Here is a 13766-nt window from a genome sequence, read left to right as displayed (position 1 = left end):
AAACACAAACACATGGAGGCTAAACAATATGTTACTAAATAACCAAGAGATCACTGAAGAAATCAAAGAGGAAATAAAAAAATACTTAAAGACACATGAAAATGAATACACAATGATCCCAAACCTATGGGATGCAGGAAAAGCAATTCTAAGACGGAAGTTTATAGCAATAAAAGCCTACCTCAAGAAACAAGAAAAATCTCAATTAAACAATCTAACCTTACACCTAAAGGAACTAGAGAAAGAACAAACAAAACCCAAAGTTATCAGAAGGAAAGAAATCATAAAGATCAGAGCAGAAAAAAATGAAATAGAAACAAAGAAAACAAGAGCAAAGATCAATAAAACCAAAAGCTGGTTCTTTGAGAAGATAAACAAAATTGATAAGCCATTAGCCAGACTCATCAAGAAAAAGAGGGAGAGGACTCAAATCAATAAAATCAGAAATGAAAAAGGAGAAGTTACAACAGACACCACAGAAATACAAAGCATCCTAAGAGACTACTACAAGAAACTCTATGCCAATAAAATGGAAAACTTGGAAGAAATGGACAAATTCTTAGAAACGTATAACCTTCCAAGACTGAACCAGGAAGAAATAGAAAATATGAACAGACCAATCACAAGTAATGAAATTGAATCTGTGATTAAAAATCTTCCAACAAACAAAAGTCCAGGACCAGAGGGATTCACAGGTGAATTCTATCAAACATTTAGAGAAGAGCTAACACCCATCCTTCTCAAACTCTTCCAAAAAATTGCAGAGGAAAGAACACTCCCAAACTCATTCTATGAGGCCACCATCACCCTGATACCAAAACCAGACAAAGATACTACAAAAAAAGAAAATTACAGACCAGTATCATTCATGAATATAAATGCAAAAATCCTCAACAAAATATTAGCAAACAGGATCCAACAACACATTAAAAGGATCATAAACCATGATCAAGTGGGGTTTATCCCAGGGATGCAAGAATTATTCAATATAGGCAAATTAATCAATGTGTACACCATATTAACACACTGAAGAATAAAAACCATATGATCATCTCAATAGATGCAGAAAAAGCTTTTGACAAAATTCAACACCCATTTATGATAAAAAGTCTCCAGAAAGTGGACATAGAGGGAGCCTAGCTCAACATAATAAAGGCCATATATGACAAAACCACAGCAAACATCATTCTTAATAGTGAAAAAATTAAGCATTTCCGCTAAGATCAGGAACAAGACAAGGATGTCCACTCTCACCACTATTATTCAACATAGTTTTGGAAGTCCTAGTCCCGGCCACCAGAGAAGAAAAAAAAATAAAAGGAATACAAATTGGAAAAGAAGATGTAAAACTGTCCCTGTTTGCAGATGACATGATACTATACATAGAGAATCCTAAAGATGCCACCCGAAAACAACGAGAGCTAATCAATGAATTTGGTAAAGTTGCAGGATACAAAGTTAATGTACAGAAATCTCTTGCATTCCTATACACTAATGATGAAAAATCTGAAAGAGAGATTAAGAACACATTCCCATTTACCATTGCAACAAAAAGAATAAAATACCTAGGAATAAACCTACCTCGGGAGACAAAAGACCTGTATGTAGAAAACTATAAGACAATGATGAAAGAAATTAAAGATGATAACAAACAGATGGAGAGATATACCATGTTCTTGGATTTGAAGAATCAATATTTTGAAAATGACTATACTATACAAAGCAATCTACAGATTCAATGCAATCCCTATCAAATTACCAATGGCATTTTTTACAGAACTAGAACAAAAAGTCTTAAAATTTGTATGGAGACCTACTTTTATGTCTCTGACCAGCCAAAGCAGTCTTGAGGGAAAAAAACGGAGCTGGAGGAATCAGACTCCCTGACTTCAGACTATATTACAAAACTACAGTAATGAAGACAACATGGTAATGGCACAAAAACAGAAATATAGATCAATGGAACAGCATAGAAAGCTCAGACATAAACTCATGCACCTGTGGTCAACTAATCTATGACAAAGGAGGCAAGGATATGCAATGGAGAAAAGACAGTGTCTTCAATAAGTGGTACTGGGAAAACTGGACAGCTACATGTAAAAGAATGAAATTAGAACACTTCCTAACACCATATACAAAAATAGCCTCAAAATGGATTAGAGACCTAAATGTAAGACCAGACACTATAAAACTCTTAGAGGAAAACAAAGGAAGAACATTCTTTGACATAAACCACAGCAAGATCTTTTATGATCCACCTCCTAGAGTAATGGAAATAAAAACAAAAATAAACAAATGGGACCTAATGAAACTTAAAAGCTTTTGCACAGCAAAGGAAACCCTAAACAAGGTGAAAAGACAACCCTCAGAATGGGAGAAAATATTGCAAATGAATCAACGGAAAAAGGATTGATATCTAAAATATATAAACACCTCATGCAGCTCAATATTAAAAGAACAAACAACCCAATCCCTAAATGGGTGGAAGACCTAAATAGACATTTCTCCAAAGAAGACATAAGATGGCCAGGAAGCACATGAAAAGCTGCTCCACCTCACTACTTATTAGAGAAATGCCAATCAAAACTACAATGAGGTATCACCTCACACCAGTTAGAATGGGCATCATCAGAAAATCTACAAACAACAAATGCTGGAGAGGGTGTGGAGAAAAGGGAGCCCTCTTGCACTGTTGGTGGGAATGTAAATTGATACAGCCACTATGGAGAACAATATGGAGGTTCCGTAAAAAACTAAAAATAGAATACCATATGACCCAACTATCCCACTACTGGGCATACACCCAGAGAAAACCATAATTCAAAAAGACATATGCACCCCAATGTTCATTGCAGCACTATTTACAATAGCCAGGTCATGGAAGCAACCTAAATGCCCATTGACAGATGAATGGGTAAAGAAGATGTGGTACATATATACAATGGAGTATTTCTCAGCCATAAAAAGGAATGAAATTGGGTCATTTGTAGAGATGTGGATGAATCTAGAAACTGTCATACAGAGTGAAGTAAGTCAGAAATAGAAAAACAAATGTCGTATATTAACACATATATGTGAAACTGAGTAAATGGTACAGATGAACCGGTTTGCAGGGCAGAAATTGAGACGGAGATGTAGAGAACAAACGTATGGACACCAAGGGGGGAAAGCGGCGGGGGGTGGGGGGGAATCTTTGTGGTGTGATGAATTGGGAGGTTGGAATTGACATATATACATTAATATGTATAAAATCGGTAACTAATAAGAACCTGTTGTATAAAAAAATAAATATAATAAAATTCAAACAACAATGTCATGGTAAAATAGTTAAGAATTGCTTTAAATTACTCAAAAACACGGAGAAGTTTTAAGGGAGCACGGATTTCAAAAGCCTGAGGTTTGGGCTTCCCTGGTGGCACAGTGGTTGAGAATCTGCCTGCCAATGCAAGGGACATGGGTTCGAGCCCTGGTCTGGGAAGATCCCACATGCCGCGGAGCAACTAGGCCCGTGAGCCACAACTACTGAGCCTGCGCATCTGGAGCCTGTGCTCCACAACGAGAGGCCACGATAGTGAAAGGCCCGCACACCGCGATGAAGAGTGGCCCCCGCTCGCCACAACTAAAGAAAGCCCTCGCACAGAAACGAAGACCCAACACAGCCAAAAATAAATTAATTAATTAATTAAAAAAAAAAAAAAAGCCTGAGGTTTTTAATATAATCTTCAAATTATAAAAACTATAAACTTATAATCTTATAATCTTCAAATTATAAAAATCTTATAATCTTCAAATTATAATCTTATAATCTTCAAATTATAAAATATTCAAATTATAAAATCTTCAAATTATAATCTTATAATCTTCAAATTATAAAAACTATAAACCAAGGAAAAGAGGAAAATAAAGATAATTTCAGAAATTGTCAAAAAAAAATTTCCCCACTCACCCTTTTTTAGGAAGCTATTAGAAGATGTGCTTGACCAAAACATGGAGGTAAACCAATAAATAGGAATCCCAGGGCATCCCCAAAATAATGCACAAGAATGTAAAACTAATATCAACAAATAATATAAAAATATTATAAATGGGTAATATCAGTGCATTGGAAATATTAACAAATAAGATAATATAAACCAGCCTCTCTTCAAATAGTTTTTATAAAAAGTTGAAAGCAGTAAATTCAAAGGACAGAATACATTTTTAAAAAAGTCGAACAAGAGAATGGAGAGCCACAATAATATTATGCTCTATTACAAGCTTTTCAACATGAGTTTCTGTTTAAAAATGCACAAGTATTAATATAAGAATGAAAAAAAAATCAATTACAAGGAAAATCATCCTTGTCATATTCCATTCTCTATTCAAAGAAGTCAGATGTGATTGAAGGATAGAACTGTTTCTAAAGAATACCTAAAAATCCATTCCGGCAGTTGAAGTCCAAGTACACCATACTTTGAAAACACAGCATATTAACAAATAACAAAGGTTAAATTTGCCAGAATGGTGTTTTCTGTGATGTATATAGTTGTTGATTGATAAAGCTTATAAACCTTCTTTTATTGAACTTATTCATAAAATGTTCTTTCAAACAAATACTGTACTTTTGATACAAGTATTCTCTTTAATTCTGAAAAGATTTAAGTCTGATTCAAAATTAGAACCACATTTTGCTTGGAATTTAAACATAGCAAAAAGAAACCTTGAAATTTCATCTGTTAATTGTGCATAAAAATATAATGTTTCATGCTAATTACAATGACTTAAGACAGACTTATGAAACTCATTTCTTTAAAGCTCACCTGGGTTAAAATTCTTAGATATATATGTTGATCTAGAGCAAAGTACAATAGAGAAAATTTTAAAATGTAAACAACACCGTAAATCAGGGACACAAATTACGTGTCTTGAATCAAGATAAATTTTGAGCAGCATCCTCTTCAACTTCTGGAGGGGCATTTAACAATATTCTCAACAGGAAGGCAAACAATACTTTCTGTCACAGAAAAGAGCTTTTCTATAACAGAACTATGCCACAGCCATTTCAGGATTCTTTGTTTGAAACTGGAATGTAAAACGTCCAATATCTTGAGGCAAGTTCACTTAAACCAAAGGAATTTTAGAATTTGCTCAATGTATCAACTATATTATTAAAGAATAGGTAGAACCTACTCTCTCCTGTTTCACCCTTGCAGTTCAGGACTGTCTGCTCACAAGGTAAAATATTTTGATTATGAGAAGTGACTTCTCACATCTCAACATTACTGAATAAAATAAAGCTACTTTCTGCACATGTGCGACAGAGAAGAAGGATGATTCTGGATGGAAAATTGCTTTAATAAATGACGCGGAAAAATAGATTTCATAGAAGTCACCCTACCTAAGACAATTATTTTTGCTATTTTTTCTGCACCATAATTCTCCCACAAACTCAGCTGGAGAAATTTCCATTTAATTAGCAATTATTACTAATCAGAAAACTTTGTATTTAGGCATTGTTTAACGTGGACTTTAGAGAATCTTAAGATGTTATTGAGTTTTTATTGTTATATCAGAAGAAACAGACAAATTAATGATATAATGAAATATACAACAAACTATATACTTCACCCTCCCAGCTTTATTATTTAGAAAGAATGACCATGGAGACATCAGTATGCCATGCTAAATAGTTTCTATTTTACCCTTGCACCTTGTCAGGAGTTAATGGAATGGAAAGGACTAAGGTTGAAGTTTATATTATGTCTCTCAAATGTCTATTTTCACTTTCTTTCCTTAATTAGTAGAGGACTGTATTTCTTTGCCTTCCTTCACACAGAGATATCTATGAAATTAGGTTCTGGACAATGGGATATGAGCAAACGTGACATATGCGAGTTCCAAGACATGGCCTTAAAATATGGGGAAATAATCTAAAAAAGAGTGGGTATATGTATAAGTATAACTGAATTACTTTGCTGTACAGCTAAAAGTAACACAACATTGTAAATCAACTGCATTCCAATTTTTTTTTTTTTAATGTAGAACTGGAAAATAAACAAACAAGCAAAAAAGCAGTCGCTTACCTCCACCCCTTTTCTCCCTTTGTGAGGAGTGGCATGCTATTCTGGTCACATGAGCCAGATATAATCATGTGTATGAGAGCTATACCTGAGAGGAAATCAGACTAAAATGGTAGAGAGAATCTGCATCCCTGGAAGGATTAAGGAGGAGCAGCCTAACTCTTTTTAGACCATTTACCAATCCCAAAACTATTATGTTGAGAAAGATATTAAGATCTATTTTATTTAATCCACTGTATTTGGAGGTCTATTAGTTGTAGAAATTTAGTTTACAGCCTACGCAATTAGAAAAAATGATACTTGGAAATAAGGTACGTTTGTAACAAAAATTCTAAAGCATATGACATTGGCTTAATAATCACAAGCTGAACAGTGAGGATATTGACACAACAGGCTAGAAAGCTTTTCATCCTCTTCAGCTGTGGAAAACATTGTTAAAGTAGCCGCCTTTGACAATTTGGAAGGCAGATCACATTTCTACATAATCTGGAACTCTATACATGGTTATAAAATGTTAGAATATCCCTGTTTTTTGGTTTTTATCTTGTAGCTATTAGCAAAATATCATCAGAAATATGAATTTTAACTATAATTGCACTGAAGCAGAAATGTCAAGGGGTATAGTTCTTCTACGGAAGATTCTTTCAGACCATGTCCTGCACTATAAAGTGACTGGGAGGTCAGTTATTTGAGGTTTTGCCATGGTGTCAATGACCAACTACTTCTTAACCCCAAACAGCAGGATTTATAATTGTGACTCTAAGTTTGTCTCAGAACTTCTATTTAAATGTCTTTCACTACCCGGTGGGAATTAGCTCAGTAGCAATATATTAGATTCAGGTTGTTCCAGTTTCACAAAACATGTCAAATGCCTTTAAGGTAATCACACACAGCCTGAAAGAGAAGAGGATATTCTGAACTCAGATATGTAAGGCTTAGGAAATATGCATAGATGAACTATTTGGTTATAGGTACTTGTAAATGGAACTAATTTAAATCATATATTTGGAAGCCAACACAGCTGAAATATTTTGCCAAATAAACCACTATCCTGGCCTGCAAAAGTCTATGTCTCTTCAACTTCAAAAAAATATTGGGGACACCAAATCTCTACCAGCATGAAGCTGAGTAGGCCTTAGTAGGGCATACTCTCCAATGCCAACTACAGAGGTGGCCATGGAAATTAATAATGAACAAGCAACAGCAACTGAGGTAGCAGATGGTCTTCCTAGCTGCCAAAGAATGATTTTTCATAATTTTTGCCAAGCAGAATTTGATAACTATCTTGGAATGATGAATGTTACATGTTCTACGTTCTTCCAGTTTTTTCAATGAAGAATTATTGTAATAACTCTGCTCAGACTCCACCATTGTAAATTGAGCATGAGGGGAGTAAAGAAATCCATGTGTTAAACTAGGAGCCACATTTGGACTTGATGGATGGACTATTCCTTATCCAGAGGTCTTGGACAGACCTTGAGCTGGGTGGAGAACCTTGATAGGATGTTGAGATGTCTTCACAGTGTGTATTTGTGTTTGTGTGTGGTGTGTGTGTGTGTGTGTGTGTGTGTGTGTGTGTGTGTGTGTGTGTGTGTGTATGTACTGGGAATATGTTTCATGCATGAGAAGGAAGTTACTTTTGTGTTCATAGGGGTTGGCGGTGGAAAATTTTTCTTCTTGAAATAGAATGCTTGTCATCTAGAGATTGCATTCAAGCGTGAATAAGTTCTGGTCAATGGCAGATAAAGAAAAGTTATGTGTGCAAATTATAGGTCATGTCTTAAAAGGAAGCTGCTTACTCTCCATTCTGTTTGTCTCCTTCGCTGATATCAGAAACACAGAAATGGTGGTGTGAAGAGGCATCCTAATGAATGGTGAAGACCACAACAGACGTGGTGGTGTGAAGGGACATTCTAATGAATGATGAACACCACAATAGAAACGTCCTAAATGGCCAGTTACCCTGTGAGTAGAAAAGCCTACCCATCGTATTATTTGAGAGACAAATTAGTTTTTATCTTATCTGAATCACTGCATTTTCAGATGTCCTTTTAACCATAGCATCCTTTACTAATCCAGGAGAGAATAAATATGAGATTTACAATTTAAGATGCTACCTCTAACTATAGACTGGGTGACAGACTGGAAGGAGATAGAGATTCCAATTAAATGCCTAGAAACAGCTATTGTGAGAAATGAGAGCTTAAAGATATAACACAATGACAATAGCAATGAAGATGAAGAGACGCTTTGGTAGATACTGGAGAAGTAAAAGTGACCAGACATGTTTAACTAATTAAAGATGGAAGTTGAGAAATGGAGTAAGTTTTAGATGACTATAAAATTTTTCAGTAAATGCTTACCATATGCCTGGCACTTGGTTATTTGCTGTGTATAAAAAATTTCTTTACTGAAGAAATGCATTATTTTGTTTACCAGATAAGAACAAACAGGGCTTCCCTGGCGGCGCAGTGGTTGAGAATCTGCCTGCCAATGCAGGAGACGCGGGTTCGAGCCCTGGTCTGGGAAGATCCCACATGCCGCGGAGCAACTCGGCCCGTGAGCCACAATTACTCAGCCTGCGCGTCTGGAGCCTGTGCTCGGCAGTGAGAGGCCGCGATGGTGAGAGACCCGCGCACCACGATGAAGAGTGGCCCCCGCACCGCGATGAAGAGTGGCCCCCACTTGCCGCAACTAGAGAAAGCCCTCGCACAGAAACGAAGACCCAACACGGCCATACATACATACATACATACATACATACATACATACATAAAAAGAATGTAAGCAGACAAGAATAGCATTAAAAAAATAAAAATTTAAAGTGGAGATCGTGGCAAATTAAAAAAAAAAAAAAAAAACAAACACACACACATATATATGAAAAAAATTAAGGCAGTATTTGTTTAACCAAAGAATGAAAGTCTATAAAGGCTGTGAGATTTCAACAGAGAAACTCTTACAAGTGGAGACTTCATAAAGAATGTCCAACTTAAGTTAGTCCTAAAATGATGAATCAAATTAAGATAGAAAAGAAAGCAGATGGAAAAGATAAGCTAGCCATCTTACTAATGGATAATATTAGTTACTCAGAAAGCCCCAGTTTGAAAATTTGTATTTAATTTGTTACAGAGTTTGTCCATTTGTCAATCCATGAGCTTTTTCTTTTGAATAGTTTGGTAAAGTTGAGGAAAATGCTGTTATTCTGATACACACACACACACACATTCCATCTCTAAGTATTCTGATTCACATATTTTATTAACTTTATATGTTAAAAAAGTAAATTGCTTAATAGAAGTGACAAGTTTATGTTTATTTTAAGATTTGGCATTATACTTTCCATGGTGTGAATCATCACCAAAGATTCTAAAGATCAAACTGCTGTTATGTTTCCTTTATTCTGATTTAATTAGGATCATGAAATAATCCTTGTAGTGTATTTTAGGCAATAATAATATATACCATTTATTGAATGCAGATCCTGTTCTAATAACCTCATGTGTATTCACTCATTTAAGGAAGAAAAATGGAAGGAAGGAAGAAAAGAAGGAAGATCAGTAAAGGTGTATTTCATAAGATTATCTCATAGGACTAAGTTTCTTGGATGACTGTGTATTCTTCAGTGTTTGTAGACAAATGCACAATTGACATTGCTGAAATGTATAATCTGAAAATGCTGCTAAAAGAGAAACATATTGTGTTCAGTAATATTTTATTTAACTAAGAATTTTATTGATATATAATTAACATACAATATTATATTAGTTTCAGGTATACAAAATAGTGATTTGATATTTTTATACATTATGAAATGATTACCAATAAGACCAGTTATCATCCTTACCATGAAAAGCTGTTAAAGTACCATTGACTATATTCCGTATGGGTACATTACATAACCATGACTTATGTATTTTACAACTGGAAGTTTGTACCTCTGAAACCCCTTCACCTATTTTGTCTGCCCCTCCCTCCTGACTGGCAACCACCAATTTTTTCTCTGTACCAATGAGTCTGTTTCTATTTTGTTTTGCTTGTTTATTTGTTTTGTTGTTTTAGATTCCACATTTAAGTTAAATCATACGGTAGTTGTCTTTCTCTATCTGATTTATTTCACTAAGAATAATATTCTCTACGTGAGCCACAACTAAGGAGTCTGCCGGCTGAAACTAAGGAGCACACGTGCCACAACTAAAGAGCCCGTGAGCCTCCCACAACTAAGACCTGGCATGATCAAATAAATAAATAAATAAGTAAATAAAATAAATATGAAAAAAATAAAGAAGAATATTCTCTAAGTACATCCATGTTGTCCACATAGGCAAGATTTCACTCTTTTTTTATGGCTGAGTAATATTGCACTATATATATATATATATATATATATATATATATATATATATATATATATATGACATTATTTGTATATCTACAAGAGGACACTCAAGTCACTTCCATATCTTGTCTATTGAAAATAGTGAACATTGGGGTTCATATATATATATATATATTTTTTTTTAATCTTATTTTATTTATGGCTGTGTTGGGTCTTCGTTTCTGTGCGAGGGCTTCTTCCAGTTGCAGCAAGTGGGGGCCACTCTTCATCGCGGTGCATGGGCCTCTCACTATCGTGGCCTCTCCTGTTGCGGAGCTCAGGCTCCAGACACGCAGGCTCAGCAATTGTGGCCCACGGGCCCAGTTGCTCTGCGGCATATGGGATCCTCCCAGACCAGGGCTCGAACCCGTGTCCCCTGCATTGGCAGGCAGATTCTCAACCACTGCGCCAGCAGGGAAGCCCTATATATTTTTTGAATTAGTGTCTTTATTTTTTTTTCAGATAAATACCCAGAAGTTGAATTGCTAAATTGTAAAGTGATACGATTTTTAGTTTCTTGAGGAACTTCCATAGTGGCTGCACCAATTTACATTTCCACCAACAATAGACAACAGATCCCTTTTTTACACATCCTTGCCAACACTTTGTTTCTTGTCTTTTTGACAATAGCCCTCTGACAAGTGTGAGGAGATCTATCAATGTGGTTTTGATTTGTATTTCCCTCATGATTAGTGAAGTTGAGCACCTTTTTCTGTTTGCCATCTGTATGTCTTCTTTGGACAAATATCTATTCAGGTCCTCTGCCCATTTTTTAATTGGGTTGTTTGTTTGTTTTTGATGTTGAGTTGTAAGAGCTCTTTATACATTTTTGATATGAACCTCTTCTCAGATATATCATTGACAAATATCTTCCCTCATTCAGTAAGTTGCTTTTTCATTTTGCTTGTGGTTTCCCTCACTGTACAAAGACTTTTTAGTTTGATGTAGTCCCATTAGTTTATTTTTGCTTTTTATTTTATTCCCTTGCCTGAGGAGACAGATCCTAAAATTTGTGTGGAACTACAGACCCTGAATAGCCAAAGTAATTTTGTGAAAGAAGAACAAAGCTGGAGGAATCATGCTCCCATGCTTGAAAGTATTCTACAAAGCTACAGTAATCAAATCCGTATGATACTGGCACAAAAACAGACACACAGATCAATGGAACAGAAATAGCCCAGAAATAAAACATGCTCACATAGTCAATTAATCTGTGACAAAGGTGGCAAGCATATACAGTGGGGGGGGGGGGAAAGACAGTTTCTTCAATAAATAGTGTTGGGAAAACTGGACAACTACACGCAAAAGAATAAAACTAGATCACTTTCTTACACTGTATACAAAAATAAACTCAAAATGGATTAAAGACTTAAATTAAGACCTGAAAACATACAACTCCTGGAAGAAAACATAGACTGTAAACTCTTTGACACCAGTCTTAGCAATATATATTTTATTTTTTTGGATGTCTTTGTAATATTTTTAAATCATCTTTTCCATTGCTGTACTCTCTACCTTTCACCCACAATGTGCAGATGACCCCAAGTCTCTTAATAATTCCACTCTTAAACTCTACAACTCCATCTGTATTCTATCTTCATTTACCCTCTACTTCTCCTCTCTCTCTCTACTTTTCCTCCTATTATTCTCTCTCCTGCCAGTTACGTTCTGCCCATAAAACATAAAAATCTTTCTATATGTCCACTTCTCTGACTCAACTATTTCCCCTTAGCATCACCTACCCATAATTTATATCCCAATGTGCCAGAATAAGGATTGGAAGGCAAATCAGACAATGTCAGCATATTCTTCAGAGGATTTGAGGAAAGGCAAAAAAGACCAGTGAACATTTATAAGCTAAATTTTGTATTATTCCTATCAAAATTATAAGAGTACTATTTAGAAACTTCTGGAAATAAAACTCTTTTTATATCTTGAGGATTCAGTGTCCAGGACCTTCATAACATTAAAATAGTCTGACTATAGAAAGTTGTTAATAAATCCCTGAAGGTATATTCAGTATTCTGGGAAACTGAGCAAATACAATAGCAAACAGTGTAATTCTGTCTAGTTCCAGTAATTGCACCAATTTGTTTGAAAGATAGAAATGTGCCCTTTACTCTAAGAAAAACAAAATTGAACATCCATATCCAGTGCCTGTAGCCAATTGACTTTGTTCTAGGGAAGCTCTTTGCAAATTTGATATTGCTCAAAGTCATCAGCACTGTCCACTTTGCTTTTGTAAATGCTCAGTGATTTTTAAAGTTTCTTTTCAATTGAATTTCTCTTCATTTATTAATTTAAAAGACATTTATTGCACCCCAAGAGTGTTCTAGACACTGTACCTCTTTCTACATATAAAATATGAATAAAAACATGACTCTGATCTCAATGTATTTATGGTCTTTGCATATGTAAATGAATAAGGATCACAACCTGCAACAGGAAGCTTGGTAGAAATATATGGGGTAGGAAGGAGGAGGAAAGAAGAAACACTGAATTCAGTCCAAGAGGTGGAGAAAGACTACACAATTCTAAATAATGGATGTTTACTAGATATTTCACAGGTGGAAAACACTGGAAGGCATTCTAAACAGAGACACTATCATCCAAGGGCATGCATGTAAATCAGCATAGTATATGGGAACTACAAATATTTAAATAGAAAATATTTTGTCAACTACAAGAGGAAGATAGAGAGTCTGTAGGAAATCTTTATTTTGGTTTAATTTTGGTAAAGGCATTTTATTGCTACTGACACTTTAAATTCATCTTACTTTCCGAGTGCCATGTATTAATATATTCTTATTGCGACATCAAAAAGAAGTTGCACTCATGTAAATTTCTTAGGGACTTCTATATTTTTGTCATTTTCTTCCTTTATTATCTAAACAAATATACATTCCTTGTCTACTATAAAAGTCATTATATGTAATTTTCCATCTCGCATTGGACCAGTAATATTCGGAAATATCAAGCCAGACATTATTTATAACTTCTGAGCTGCAACAATATATGGCAAATACGGCAAATTATTGTCTTTACTACAGAAATAAGCCTAAAATTCAAGGTTTCAGAGGATTACCCATTTTTAGTTTTTTTTTTCCCTACAATACAGTAAAATCATTGCTAATGTATTTATTTCCCATTGAGCTAAAAAAAATAAGAATACCATTTGGATCCTCAAATGTCAATACAGTAAATAGAAACCAATATTTCATTAAAATGTAGTTTCACCTTACATATGAACTTGTACATATTTGCGAAGTATTCCATGACAGTTACACAGTCTTAACAAAACTATTTCAAAATTATAGTAGATTATGTAC

The sequence above is a fragment of the Balaenoptera physalus genome (genome assembly GCF_965194825.1).
Source record: "Balaenoptera physalus genome assembly, chromosome: 18".
Lineage (NCBI taxonomy): Eukaryota > Metazoa > Chordata > Mammalia > Artiodactyla > Balaenopteridae > Balaenoptera > Balaenoptera physalus.
The sequence above is the reverse complement of the archived record's forward strand: the minus strand, read 5'-3'. Positions refer to the sequence as shown.